We start from the raw sequence: 13,795 nt of genomic DNA, 5'->3' as shown, positions 1-13,795 counted from the left end.
CCACTTACCATTTACAACCTTTGTAGAAATAAACATCTCGTGTTTTCCCTTCCTCATGCATTTTCTCCAGGAATGACTCATTCTTGAAATAATGTGTCTTCTACATCTCCATTTGTTAAAACCCTTCCAATTTTCCAAGGTTTGGCCAAAAAATAGTGTTTTATAGCTCACTAAAACCCAGAGGAAAATTCCATCAAGACCAACAATTTATTAACCTATCCTTTTAAATCAGTGCAATTTATTCCAGACACAAAAATCAATCTGCGGTGCTCTGTAAGTGTCATTTCACATGCAGACTACATAGGCAGTGCTCTGTGGTCATGAACTCTAATGCTTATGTAACTCAGTTTCTACCATTAGGTTTAATACAATAGATTTTTCAATTCATTATTTTTTAAGCATGGAAATTATTTCTTTTGGTTGTTAGATATGATTAAATACCTCGTACTAAACTTCACAGAAGTAGGTCTTAGACAAAAAGGTGAGACATACCTCTTGACTTTACATTTTGAAAGGAATGTGTCAAAGAATTAGTCAATATTTGGCAAGCTACAATCTTACTTTTAAGAAAGGCATTGTTATTCCCAAATAATGTAAATAACAAGTAAAGGAAAATAGATTAGTGAATGAGCATGAATCTCAAAGTAATATTCTTTGCAGAATAGTGTTGTTGTTCAGTTGCTAAGTCATATCCAGCTTTTTATGACCCCATGTACTGCAGCATCCCAGGCTTCCCTGTCTCCCTCTCATCCTATGCTTCCCTAGTCTTCTTTTGCCATCAATCTTTCCCAGCCTCAGGGTCTTTTCCAGTGAGTCATCTCTTTGCATCAAGTGGCCAAAGTATTGGAGTTTCGGCTTCAGCATCAGTCCTTCCAATGAATATTCAGGATCGATTCCCTTTAGGATTGATTGATTAGATCTCCTTACATTCCAAAGGACTTTCAAGAATCTTGTCCAGCACCACAATTCAAAAGTGTCAATTCTTCAGCACTTAGCTTTCTTTATAGTCCAACTCTCACATCTGCACATGACTACTGGAAAAATCATAGCTTTGTCAATATGGACCTTTGTCAGCAAAGGTCTTTGCCTTTTAACATTCTGTCTAGATTTGTCACAGCTTTCCTTCCAAGGAGAAAGTGTCTTTTAATTTCATGGCTGCAGTCACTGTCCTCAGTGGTTTTGGAGCCTAAGAAAATAAAATTTGTCAATGCTTCTACTTTTTCCCCTTCTATTTGCTATGAAGTGATGGGACCGGATACCATGATCTTAGATTTCTGAATGTTGAGTTATTAGCCAACTTTTTCACTCTTCTTTTTCATCCTCATCAAGAGGCTCTTTAGTTCCTCTTCACTTTCTGCTATTAGAGTGGTATTATCTGGATCTAAATATTTGAGGTTGTGATATTATTGGAATGATGGGCCCTATTAAATTTTAAAAGAGGATGGGATAATTTGAAATAATATTTTGAAGCAGGGAAATGCTGATCATACATTTTCATCTTAAGAAAGTTAGAGTTTAAGTGAATAAATAGGATTTATTTGAGTGACTGAGAGAAAGGCTAGGATTTAGATGGATCCTTCCTTGAAGAAGTTCATGGACTTATAAATAAGGGAATACCAACAAAAGTTTGCAGGATGAGTGGCGGTGTAGGAGATTTGGTTGTCAATGAAGACATGCAGACAGTTTTTGAAATGAGAGGTTTGATACTGAATGATTACTGCAAAAGTTTTTTTTAAATCTAAAAATATAATAAAATAGGGATTCCCCCCACAATGAAATTATTAGATTTATATGGTAGCATCATATGTGGTATAACAAAAATGAACTTTCTGAAACTGAAAGAACACCTATATGTTAATCAATGATAGAGAAGACACCCAAAGATCAACACTGAAGAGTGTGCTCATCCCAAATTTTCACATCCTTTGTAATAAACCACAATATTCATTTTTCTTAAATCACAATGCTCCATGTGATAACTACCAACTGATAAAATTTGAAAAATATTTAGCATTTTTCCATCCAGTACTCTGTCCTCACCTTTCCTCAAGTGCATTCTACACAAATCAGCAGAACTATATTATGTACTGAAAGGAATAAAAAGGAACAAACTTCAGGCACAAGTTACAAAAAAAAAACCCAAATATCAAATTGAATGATCCAGATTGATTAAATATGTATTTAAAGAATATATTAATGACACCACCCTTATGGCAGAAAGTGAAGAGGAACTAAAAAGCCTCTTGATGGAAGTGAAAGTGGAGAGTGAAAAAGTTGGCTTCAAGCTCAACATTCAGAAAACGAAGATCAGGGCATCTGGTCCCATCACTTCATGGGAAATAGATGGGGAAACAGTGGAAACAGTGTCAGACTTTATTTTTGGGGGGCTCCAAAATCACTGCAGATGGTGACTGCAGCCATGAAATTAAAAGACGCTTACTCCTTGGAAGAAAAGTTATGACCAGCCTAGATAGTATATTCAAAAGCAGAGTCATTACTTTGCCAACAAAGGTCCATCTAGTCAAGGATATGGTTTTTCCAGTGGTCATGTATGGATGTGAGAGTTAGACTGTGAAGAAAGCTGAGAGCCAAAGAATTGATGCTTTTGAACTGTGGTGTTGGAGAAGACTCTTGAGAGTCCCTTGGACTGCAAGGAGGTCCAACCAGTCAATCCTAAAGGAAATCTGTCCTGAATATTCATTTGAAGGACTAATGCTGAAGCTGAAACTACAATACTTTGCCCACTTGATGTGAAGAATTGAGTCATTGGAAAAGACCCTGATGTTGAGAAAGATTGAAGGCAGGAGGAGAAGAGGATGACAGAGGATGAGATGGTTGGATGGAAGCACCAACTCTAAGGAAATGAGTTTGAGTGAGCTCTGGAAGTTGGTAATGGTCAGGGAAGTCTGGCATGCTGCCGTCCATGGGATCACAAAGAGTTGGGCATGACTGAGACTGAACTGAACTGAACTGAGTTAAACTGAGTCATAGGAAATGCACATTTTATTGAGATTTGTCAAATTCTTCCAGAAAATTTTAATTGTATACCTTTCCTATGAGATGTGGGTTCAATCCCTGGGTCAGGAAGATTCCCTGGAGAAGGGCATGGCAACCCACTCCATTATTCTTGCCTGGAGAATCCCATGGACAGAGGAGCCTGGAGCTCTACAGTCCATGGGGTTGCAGAGTCATATATTACCGAAACAACTTTGCTGCACATGCAGTATTGGATTAAAGTTTTTGTTACTCCAAATCCTTGTCAAGATTTGATATGCTAAGCATTTTAAACTTTTCTATTTCTGATGGGATAAAATCATTTCTTGTTCTAATTTTAGTTGGATTTCATTGTTTCAAATGAAGTTAAGCCTCCATGAATATGTTTCTTTTCCATTTTTACTTTTATTTGTTGATTGGTTGTTTTTAACTTTTGCCAATTTTTCTATTGAGTTGTTAGTGTTTCGATACCTTCTGGTCACTAATAATTTTTGCTTGTATGGGTGTAAATGTCTTCTCAGTGAATAGTTTATTTGTTTATGGTATGCTAAGACTTTTAATGTTTTAATATAAAAATGTAATTTTTCAAAGATTGCTCCTGCTTTTTTATATTACTTAAAAATACATAGCTAATTTGTCTGGTGATGCAGGTATTCTCCCATTTGTTTCCTGGAAGATCTAGCTTTTATTTTGGCATCATTGTTTAATCTATAATAATTAAATCTTTGTATTTGGAGAAAATATTTTACTGCTTTTAAAATGTAGATAGCAAATTGTTTCAGCATCATTTCTTGAAAATATCATGGTTTTTCTAATCACCAGCAGTATATTAAGGGCCTTTTTATAATGTCTCAAGTGTGTTACATTGGTTTATTTATCCATCTTTGTGTCACTACCACATTTCTTCATTACTGTACTTTGATAAATATATAGCTATCTGGTAAGACAAATTATGTAAATTTGCACTTCTTTAAAATATTAATTTGTTCCTTCCCGTAGATTTGTCCTGCTCACACTTCAGTCTTTTCTTCACCCTCTTTATTCTTTGCTCACAAGACATCAGCCACTTTCTACCCCTCAATCATGTTGACTACAGGTAATATATTGCATGTTTTGTTGTACTTCAAATGCACACTTCAAATTCTTATTTCCATGCTGTAATGTTACTAAACCCTTTTTACCTTCAGGCCTCAGTTATCTCTCCTGATATCCCTGTCTAATATGAACATCAGGGTCTGACTCATTGGAAAATGTCCTGATGCTGGGAAAGACTGAAGGGGACGACAGAAGATGAGATAGTTGGATGCATCACCAATTTGATGGACATGAGTTTGAGCATTCTCTGGGTGTTGGTGATGGGCAGGGAAGCCTAGTGTGATGCAGTCCATGGGGTGGCAAAGAGTTGGACACAACTGAGTGACTGAACTTAACTGAATATAAACCTTCTCCTCCATAATTTTCTAGTACCTCATTCAATTTATTTCCTTCATCATTTATCACAATCTAAAAATTCCTCTTAACTTACTGATTACATTTTTCTACCTTATTAACATGTAAACTCCTTAGAGTTATTGAATTTTTCTGATCCATTTTATATTTTCCAAAACTGTAGTTGAAAGCAGAAATTTAGGTAATTGTGTATTTCTTGGAGACTGATCATTTCTTAAAAATAGAAGCAATTAAAAATAGAGGCAGCATATATTTCAATATAGAAATACATGTAGAGATATATAAAAATATATTTTTGAGTAGAAATAACATCTGCACTACAAATTGCTTCTGGACAGTCTTTTCAGGATTTTATTTGACTAAAATAATACATGAAGTTAATTAAAGATAAACTTAAGAAGACACATTGGCTAAAATACCATTCCTATATTCTTATTTATACTCTTAAATACATAGGTGTTAATTAGTGGACTTTTGTGATATTTTCTATCTTAAACCACAAAATTAAGCAACAGATTTTCAATGTGGGAGGTACAGGACAATCTGACTTTTTAAAAAGTGCTGTTGAGTTTGTTTAAACCATCTGGAATCAAACTGTTTATCTGGCACATAATTGTCTAAATATATTCATTTTAAAATTAAAATTCCAACACCTTGCTGGAAACTATACAGTAAAATTACATTCAACACAATGTAGTTTCTCACTATGCAGAACTAAGAAACTGATGGCAAAGTGTGGCAGATAGACTGAGAAAAGTAGTGAGAGAAGGTTACTGCCAAACAGATAAGTTAGTTTCTAGTTTACTATATAGAGATTATAAAATCATTAAAACATTAAACTTAAGTACAGAATTAGCATAATTCAGTGTCTTCTCAAATGTTTTATATTGTATTATATCTGATTGATTTGAATGTAAATGATTCTAAACTTAAAATGACATCCCATTTCATAATATGGAAATTATTTCTTATATCTAACCTAAATCTCATCTCGATTGATTCAATCAATTCCTTTGTTGTTGGTTTTTGTTTTGTTTTGTTTTGTGTTTTGGTGTGGGAGTTGAATAACAGAGCATATCTTTCTATAAAATAATTGGAACTGAAGTTAGACGTGAACTTAAGATCATTATAAAATTGAGTGGCTGAAAGTAAAGCAACTCTCAGTGACATATATAGAAGCTAGAGTTCCTGAATCAATATGGACTTATTTGAAGGTATGGCAACAGAGAAATAAGTAAATGATAGGTCAGATGATGCCTGGTACAGTGCAAGGGCCTTCTGGTTACCAAATTTTTCTCCTTTAATATTAGCCTCTAAAACTCATGATAAACATCCGAGTTCATGGTTTAATAATAATACTACTTTTGACAGTAAAGTGTTCACATCTGATGCTGAGTAGGGTTATTCTGCATTGTGTCTCTATTTAATATTAATAAATACAGAATTAGGCATTGATATGAAGTGATGATCTGCCAAATAAAATTTAGAACTGAAACTACCAGTTTTCCAAAGCTAGAATTGTTATTTTCCATGTTGTTGAAAGGTATTAAGAAATACTTTAATACGTCTCGGTATAGCTCTGTTAATTACTAATAGATATATTAATGTACTAATTCTATAAAACAATAATAATGCCCAGATGATAATATGGTTGTTACATCAGGACTTCTAGATGTCAAGGAAAAAAACATTTTTTCACTATATATGAACACCTTCTGATGAAAAAAGTTGTTTCAGCTACTGAGGAGATATTTTTCCTTCTTTTTATTGCTAAATTGCTCCTCTGTTTGTAAGGGAGAATGAATTTGTTGAGTCCTTTAAAGGTCAGTCTCTTGGTGATACTTCAAAACCACCTGTCATCAGCAGCCTTGACTTTCCGCCTCTCCTTTCTCTCTGTAGAGTAGATAAACCACCTTGGCCCTGGATCCACATTACATTGTACTCTCCAAACCAACTTAACAATAATAACAACCCTTTAACACAATATGTGTCTCAAAACCCTCACATTTTATGGAATGTTTGTCAGGAGGCCTCTAAATTGCCCCTCATAAGTAATCTTTTATAAAAATGTACCCCTTCCTGTAACTTGCTTCTAATTAGTAGGATATGGCAATATTGAAGGGCTGTTACTCCCGTGTTATGTTACAAAAGATTTGACTTGCATCTTCCTAGACAACCCTCTCTTAAAACCAATTTAAGAACTAATATTGACTGTATAGTTTGATTAATTACTTGCAGAATATGTACGTTCTAAAGAAATGTAAAATGTCTCAAATGATGTCCAGGTTTCCAGTTTGGATCACTGGATTGTTTTGTGTGCCATTAGTAGAAAGTGGAATGTGGAAGCAGATCAAATTGGGGAAATTTTTTAATAATTATTATTTAAAATTATTAAGTGCAATGAGGCTGCTGCTGCTGCTGCTAAGTCGCTTCAGTCATGTCCAACTCTGTGCGACTCCATAGACAGCAGCCCACCGGGCTCCCCCATCCCTGGGATTCTCCAGGCAAGAGCACTGGAGCGGGTTGCCATTTCCTTCTCCAGTGCATGAAAGTGAAAAGTGAAAGTGAAATCACTCAGTCGTGTCCAACTCTTAGCGACCCTATGGACTGCAGCCTACCAGGCTCCTCTGTCCATGGGGTTTTCCAGGCAAGAGTACTGGAGTGAGGTGCCATTGCCTTCTCCAAGTGATGAGGCTATAGACACACAAATGAAGTTATCCAGCAGGCCAATTGATATTTGAGCTTGACTTGTCAAGTCTGGACCCCAAAGCTAGAGATAAGTATTCATAGGGTAAGGAGCATGTTGAAATTATAAGAAAAACTGGTATTTCTATAGGAGAGTTAAAATAGTGAGAAGCAGAAGAATAAATATACAAGCATTGGAACTAAAGAACAAACTCACATATATACTTAAAATGCTGAGAAAAAAAATTTAATGAAGAAAGACTAAGTATTATGGAAGGCAAAAGGACAAGGCAGCATTGCTTAAGTTGTGAAAAAAAGACATTTTCATGTGTCTTTCAAAAATTGTTTTATGTTCCTTGTTTGAGTCTCAGCATGTTATATATCTGTCTGTACTGGTATTTTAAATTTTTGTAGATAAATGTGTTGCCTAATTTTATTTGATATATTTCCTCCAATTTACCTGAGCATGAGACTTCCTTCACTATCTGGGTATTAGCAGTATTACTGAGACCAGCAATGGCCACAGGACTGGAAAAGGTCAGTTTTCATTCCAATCCCAAAGAAAGGCATTACCAAAGAATGTTCAAACTACCACACAATTGCACTCCTCTCACACGCTAGCAAAGTAACACTCAAAATTCTCCAAGCCAGGCTTCAACATTACATGCACCATGAACTTCCAGATGTTCAAATTGGTTTTAGAAAAGGAAGAAGGACTGGATATCAAATTGCCAACATCCATTGGATAATCAAAAAAGCAAGAAAGTTCCAGAAAAACATTCTGCTTTATTGACTATGCCAAACCTTTGATTGTATGATCCATAACAAACTGGGGAAAATTCTGAAAGAGATGGGAATACCAGACCACCTGACCTGCCTCTTGAGAAATCTGTATGCAAGTCAGGAAGCAATACTTAGAACTGGACATGGAAAACCAGACTGGTTCCAAATAGGAAAAGGAGTACATCAAGGCTGTATATTGTCACCCTGCTTATTTAACTTATATGCAGAGTACATCATGAGAAACGCTGAGCTGTATGAAGTACAAACTGTAATCAAGATTGGAAGGAGAAAAATCTATAACCTCAGATATGCAGATGACCCCACCCTTATGACCGAAAGTGAAGAAGAACTAAAGAGTCTCGTGATCAAAGTGAAAGAGAGTGAAAGTTGGCTTAAAACTCGGCATTTGGAAAACTAAGATCATGGCATCCAGTTCCATCACTTCATGGCAAATAGATGGGGAAATAGTGACAGACTTTATTTTGGAGGGCTCCAAAATCACTGCAGATGGGTGACTGCAGCCATGAAATTAAAAGATGTTTATTCCTTGGAAGAAAGGTTATGACCAACATAGATAGCATATTAAAAAGCAGAGACATTACTTGGCCAACAAAGGTCCATCTAGTCAAAGCTATGGTTTTTCCAGTAGTTACGTATGGATGTGAGAGTTGGACTGTGAAGAAAGCTGAGCACCAAAGAATTGATGTTTTTGAACTGTGGTGTTTGGAGAAGACTCTTGAGAGTCCTTTGGACTGCAAGGAGATCCAACCAGTCCATCCTAAAGGAAATCAGTCCTGAATATTTATTGGAAGTACTAATGCTGAAGCTGAAACTCCAATACTTTGGCCACCTGATCCAAGAACTAACTCACTTGAAAAGACCCCTATGCTGGGAAAGATTGAAGGCAAGAGTAGAAGGGGACAATAGGGGATGAGATGGTCGGATGACATCACTGACTCAATGGACATGAGTTTGGGTAAACTCTGGGAGTTGGTGATTGTCAGGGAGGCCTGGCTTGCTGCAGTGCATGGGGTCGCAAAGAGTCAGACACGATTTAGCAACTGAACTGAACTGAGACCAGAGTTTCTGGTTTGAAAAGGAATGTCAGTGACTGAACATACAATCTGTTCAATGGAGCAGAAATGTCTGATAATAAAAGAATTAAGTATGTTTATTTAATTTGGCAACATGAAAAGTGTTGGCTTCTTCTATCTATGAAGTTTTATTAAAGTAAAAAAAGAATTTACATTACCTAGAACCAACGATTTAATTGGAGGTTAGTAAGCATGGCATCAGAAGGAATTAAGTTGCAAAATCCAAAATTTTTAAAAAGTCTAAAGATATTATGGTTGAGGTAAATGAACGAATGAGCAAATCATATAGGGTTTTTATAAAATAGGAGATTTGAACTGCTTTTCAGTTGTGAAGAATCACAGGAAATAAAAAATAAAAAGTCAACAGAGAGAAAGAGTCTGAAAGGTATAGAAAATATATCAGATAACAGATACAGGATTCCAGAAAATAATTAAAGGATATTTTCAAGGTTACTGTTGAGGGAATTGCATTGACAAAGAATCTCAGTCACAAAAACTGAAGGAAAAATAATAAGCACATATTTTCTATGTGGGACAAAGATTCACTTTTTTAATATATAAGCCAAATTCACAAATTTGGTGCAATTAATTACATTTGTTAAACAAACCAAATAGGCACGTGCTGCATGTTCAGTCACATACAGGAAATGGTTGTACAATAAGCAAAAATCACAGAAAAATATGCTAACAATTTGAGAAAAACTAATGGTGATTGTAGCCATGAAATTAAAAGACACTTACTCCTTGGAAGGAAAGTTATGATCAACTTATATAGCATATTCAAAAGCAGAGACAGTACTTTGCCAACAAATGTCCGTCTAGTCAAGGCGATGGTTTTTCCAGTGATCATGTATGGATGTAAGAGTTTGACTGTGAAGAAGGCTGAGTGCCGAAGAATTGATGCTTTTGAACTGTGGTGTTGGAGAAGACTCTTGAGAGTCTCTTGGACTGTAAGGAGATCCAACCAGTTCATTCTAAAGGAGTTCAGTCCTGGGTGTTCTTTGGAAGGAATGATGCTAAAGCTGAAACTGCAATACTTTCGCCACCTCATGCGAATAGTTGACTCATTGGTAAAGACTCTGATGCTGGGAGGGATTGAGGGCAGGAGGAGAAGGGGACGACCCAGGATGAGATGGCTGGATGGCATCACCGACTTGGTGGACATGAGTTTGAGTGAACTCCGAGAGTTGGTGATGGACAGGGAGGCCTGGCGTGCTGCAATTCATGGGGTTGCAAAGAGTAGGACATGACTGAGCAACTGAACTGAGCTGATTGAAAATTATTTTTAATTTTCAAATACAAGAACTGTTAAAACCATTTTTAGTTTAGTGACTGACTGAATTATAATAGAAGCACTTAATAATCTCCTTGTAGGAATCTCCTTGAGATTATTGTAGGAATAATTTCAGTGTAGGAAAAACACCAGAAAACTGTGAATTGTCCTAATTACCTGTCAACATAGAAATGAAAATATTAGGATAGGAATGAAGCATAACTTTATTTCCAACCATAGTCTTTCCTTCTGTTGACAAGTAAAGAGGTTGTTGACAATTATTTGATTTCAGTTGAAGCTGACTGTCACTGCTGACTCAAATTAACCAATGCTAAGTTTGACGTCAAAATAATATTACTCAAGAGCTAAATTTCCTCCAACTTTCGTATTGGTAATACATTTGTATCTGTATTACCTAAAAACATTTTTCTAGAACATTAAAAGTAATAACTCCTTCAAACAGAACTGCTGTTTCATATTGATTTAGTGGAAACATGTTAATAATAAGTGCTTAACTCAGAGAAATTGACTTAAAGTGTTCAATGATTGGCTTCTGCTTCTGGGCAGGATTTATAAATGTAGACCACATGAAGTCTTCCACTGGAATCAAAAACATGGAAAACATAAGTGATTCTTTTTAAGATAGTGGGCATCAGGCAGTAAAGGAAAATGACTCTGTAGAAACAGAAAACGAATGAGATAATAAGCTAAAACCACACAGAGAAGTGCCAAGGGTTTCTGGGCAACAGCTAAGGTATAAGAAGCCCAAGGTGAGTCCTCTGTGCTTCCTGAAGTAAAAGGGACATGTATACAATAAACCCTAAAACATGCACTAACAAAAACAACAACAAGAAACAACAAAAAGGGTTACCCTGAAAAGTCAACAAAAGAAAGGGTAGAATCAGAAATAGCAAATATTAAGATGACACATTGAAAATTATAATAACTGTACATGATTAAAACACCTTAATTAAACACAGAGATTTTTAAAAGAAGAAAAATGATTCTAACTATATGTTGCCTATAATAAAGACATGCTAAAATATATAATTATTCCAATAAATTCAAAGTAAAAAATATTATATGATATATTAACACTAGTCAAAAGAATGTCAAACAGAATACCTTTAAAAGCAAAAATTATTGCCAACTATAAAAATAATCATACTCTAATAATAAATAAAGCAGATATATAATCCTAAATAATACACACCTGATAAGAGAGCTTAAAAATATATGATGTAAAAATGATGGAAGTTCAAGAAAAAGAAATCCAATTTTTTTTCCAAAATATTTCAGTTTCCTGTACCTTTTTACTAAAGCTTCTTTTAGTTTGCTCTACAGTGATTTTGCATGTGTGTGTTTGATTTTAGCCTCATCCACTTCTGTGTACACACACATTTCATGTTAATAATTTTCTTGTATTTAACATAATGTTGAATTTTATTCATTTGCTTGACTTACTGTTATCTGTCTCCTCCAGTAGAATGAAAGCATTAAAGCATGGAGATTTTGTTTCTTTCGGTCACTAGTATATATATGGACTAATTTCTTTGGTCATTAGTCTATAAACTTCAATATATATTAACTGTATTCAGTGTTTTAGCCTTTATTAATACAAAAGTTACTTGAATAGTAAATTTAGCATTGAACTATGCTAGCTCTCTTAGAAGAAGCTCTACATGAGAGGTTTAAGTTTTATTTATTTATTTATTATTTATTTTAATTGGAGGGTAATTACTTTACAATATTGTGGTGGCTTTTGCCATATATTGACATGAATCAGCCACGGGTGTACATGTGTCCCCCATCCCGAACCCCCTTCCCTGCTCCATCCCCATCCCATCCCTCTGGGGTGTCCTGGTGCACTGGCTTTGAGTGCCCTGTTTCATGCATCGAAGTTGGACTGGTCATCTATTTCGTATACGGTAGTATACATGTTTCAGTGCTATTATCGCAAACCATCTGACCCTCACCTTCTCCCAGAGTCTAAAAGTCTGTTCTTTATATCTGTGTCTCTTTTGCTGTCTCGCATATAGTGTCATCATTACCATCTTTCTAAATTCCATAATATGCATTAATATACTGTATTGGTGTTTTTCTTTCTGACTTACTTCATTGTCTATAATAGGCATGTTTAAGCTTTTAATACATTGCTATTTTTATAAAATATATTACTTTAAAAATTTGGAAGTATGCTTTTTGTTAGCTATGGCTCTTTTTTATCGTCTATTATCAAGTGCTATTTTTCCTTCTATACACCTGTTAGAATTTGCCTCCCTTGTGATCCTTGAAGGTATACTAAAACACTGAATTCATATTTTCAGTAATTATTGATTTTGATTATTTTAGTAAGGTTTTTGTTTGTACATTTTAAGGGATAATTGTCTATTCAATTGAAATTGTTAAAAGTATTGCTTCAGTTCCAAGCATTTTCATTCTTCTTACATTATATTGTCTTTTGAGTTCCACTTTGGTTTTAAGTTTGCTATTTTATTATAGAATTTAGATTCAATAATGGTTTAAGTTGTCATAACATTTTAAAATTTGTTTGCTTTTGCCTTGACTATTATCTTTCCTTGCTAAGTTGCTAAGCTGCTAAGTCACTTCAGTCGTGTCCGACTCTGTGCGACCCCATAGATGGCAGCCCACCAGGCTCCCCTGTCCCTGGGATTCTCTAGGCAATTTATCTTTCCTACTGTATTCAATTCACATTTTTTTATTTAGTTTTTAATTGAAGGATAATTGCTTTACAGAATTTTGTTTTCTGTCAAACATCAACAGGAATCAGCTACAGTTATACATATGTCCCCTCCTTCTTGAATCACCCTCCTATCTCCCTCTCCATCCCACCCCTTCTAGATTGTTACAGAGCCCCTGTCTGAGTTCCCTGAGTCATACATCAAATTCCCATTGGCTATCTATTTTACATATGGTGTCATAAGTTTCCATGTTACTCTCTCCATACGTCTCACCCTCTAGCTCCTCCCCTGTCCCTGTGTCCTTAGTCTGTTCTCTATGTCTGTTTCTCCACTGTTGCCCTGCAAATTCACATTTTAAGGGAGTAATTAATTTATAAGTCATTTTATAACACTGCACTTATCTAAACTGCCTCAATCTTTTTATGGAAAATTTTTCCTAATTTTTAATCTTAAATTGATAATTATATGAGTCAGCCATTATTCACTGCAAGTTATTTTCACAATGTACTTGGAAAATGTTTTTTCTTTGTATATATCCTTTTTCCTGGCAATTTTAGATTTTCTTCTGTGCTTTCTTTTTTTTTTTTTTTGAAGGAGGGTATGACAAATACAGTTTCACTATAATATAATTGCATTTGTGTTTATTTTAGCTTATCATCTCCTGATTCATTTTGTGCTTCTTGAATCATTTTTTAAAATATATTTTGTCATTGTCATACTAAATAATAGTTCTTTTCTCTTTATCTTTTCTACTCAGAATTATTTTAGATCCATTTTGAATATGTCTTAATGTTGCATTCATATTTTACAACTCT

This window comes from Ovis canadensis, chromosome 10 (assembly GCF_042477335.2).
Source record: "Ovis canadensis isolate MfBH-ARS-UI-01 breed Bighorn chromosome 10, ARS-UI_OviCan_v2, whole genome shotgun sequence".
NCBI lineage: Eukaryota > Metazoa > Chordata > Mammalia > Artiodactyla > Bovidae > Ovis > Ovis canadensis.
Note: the sequence above shows the minus strand (reverse complement) of the source record.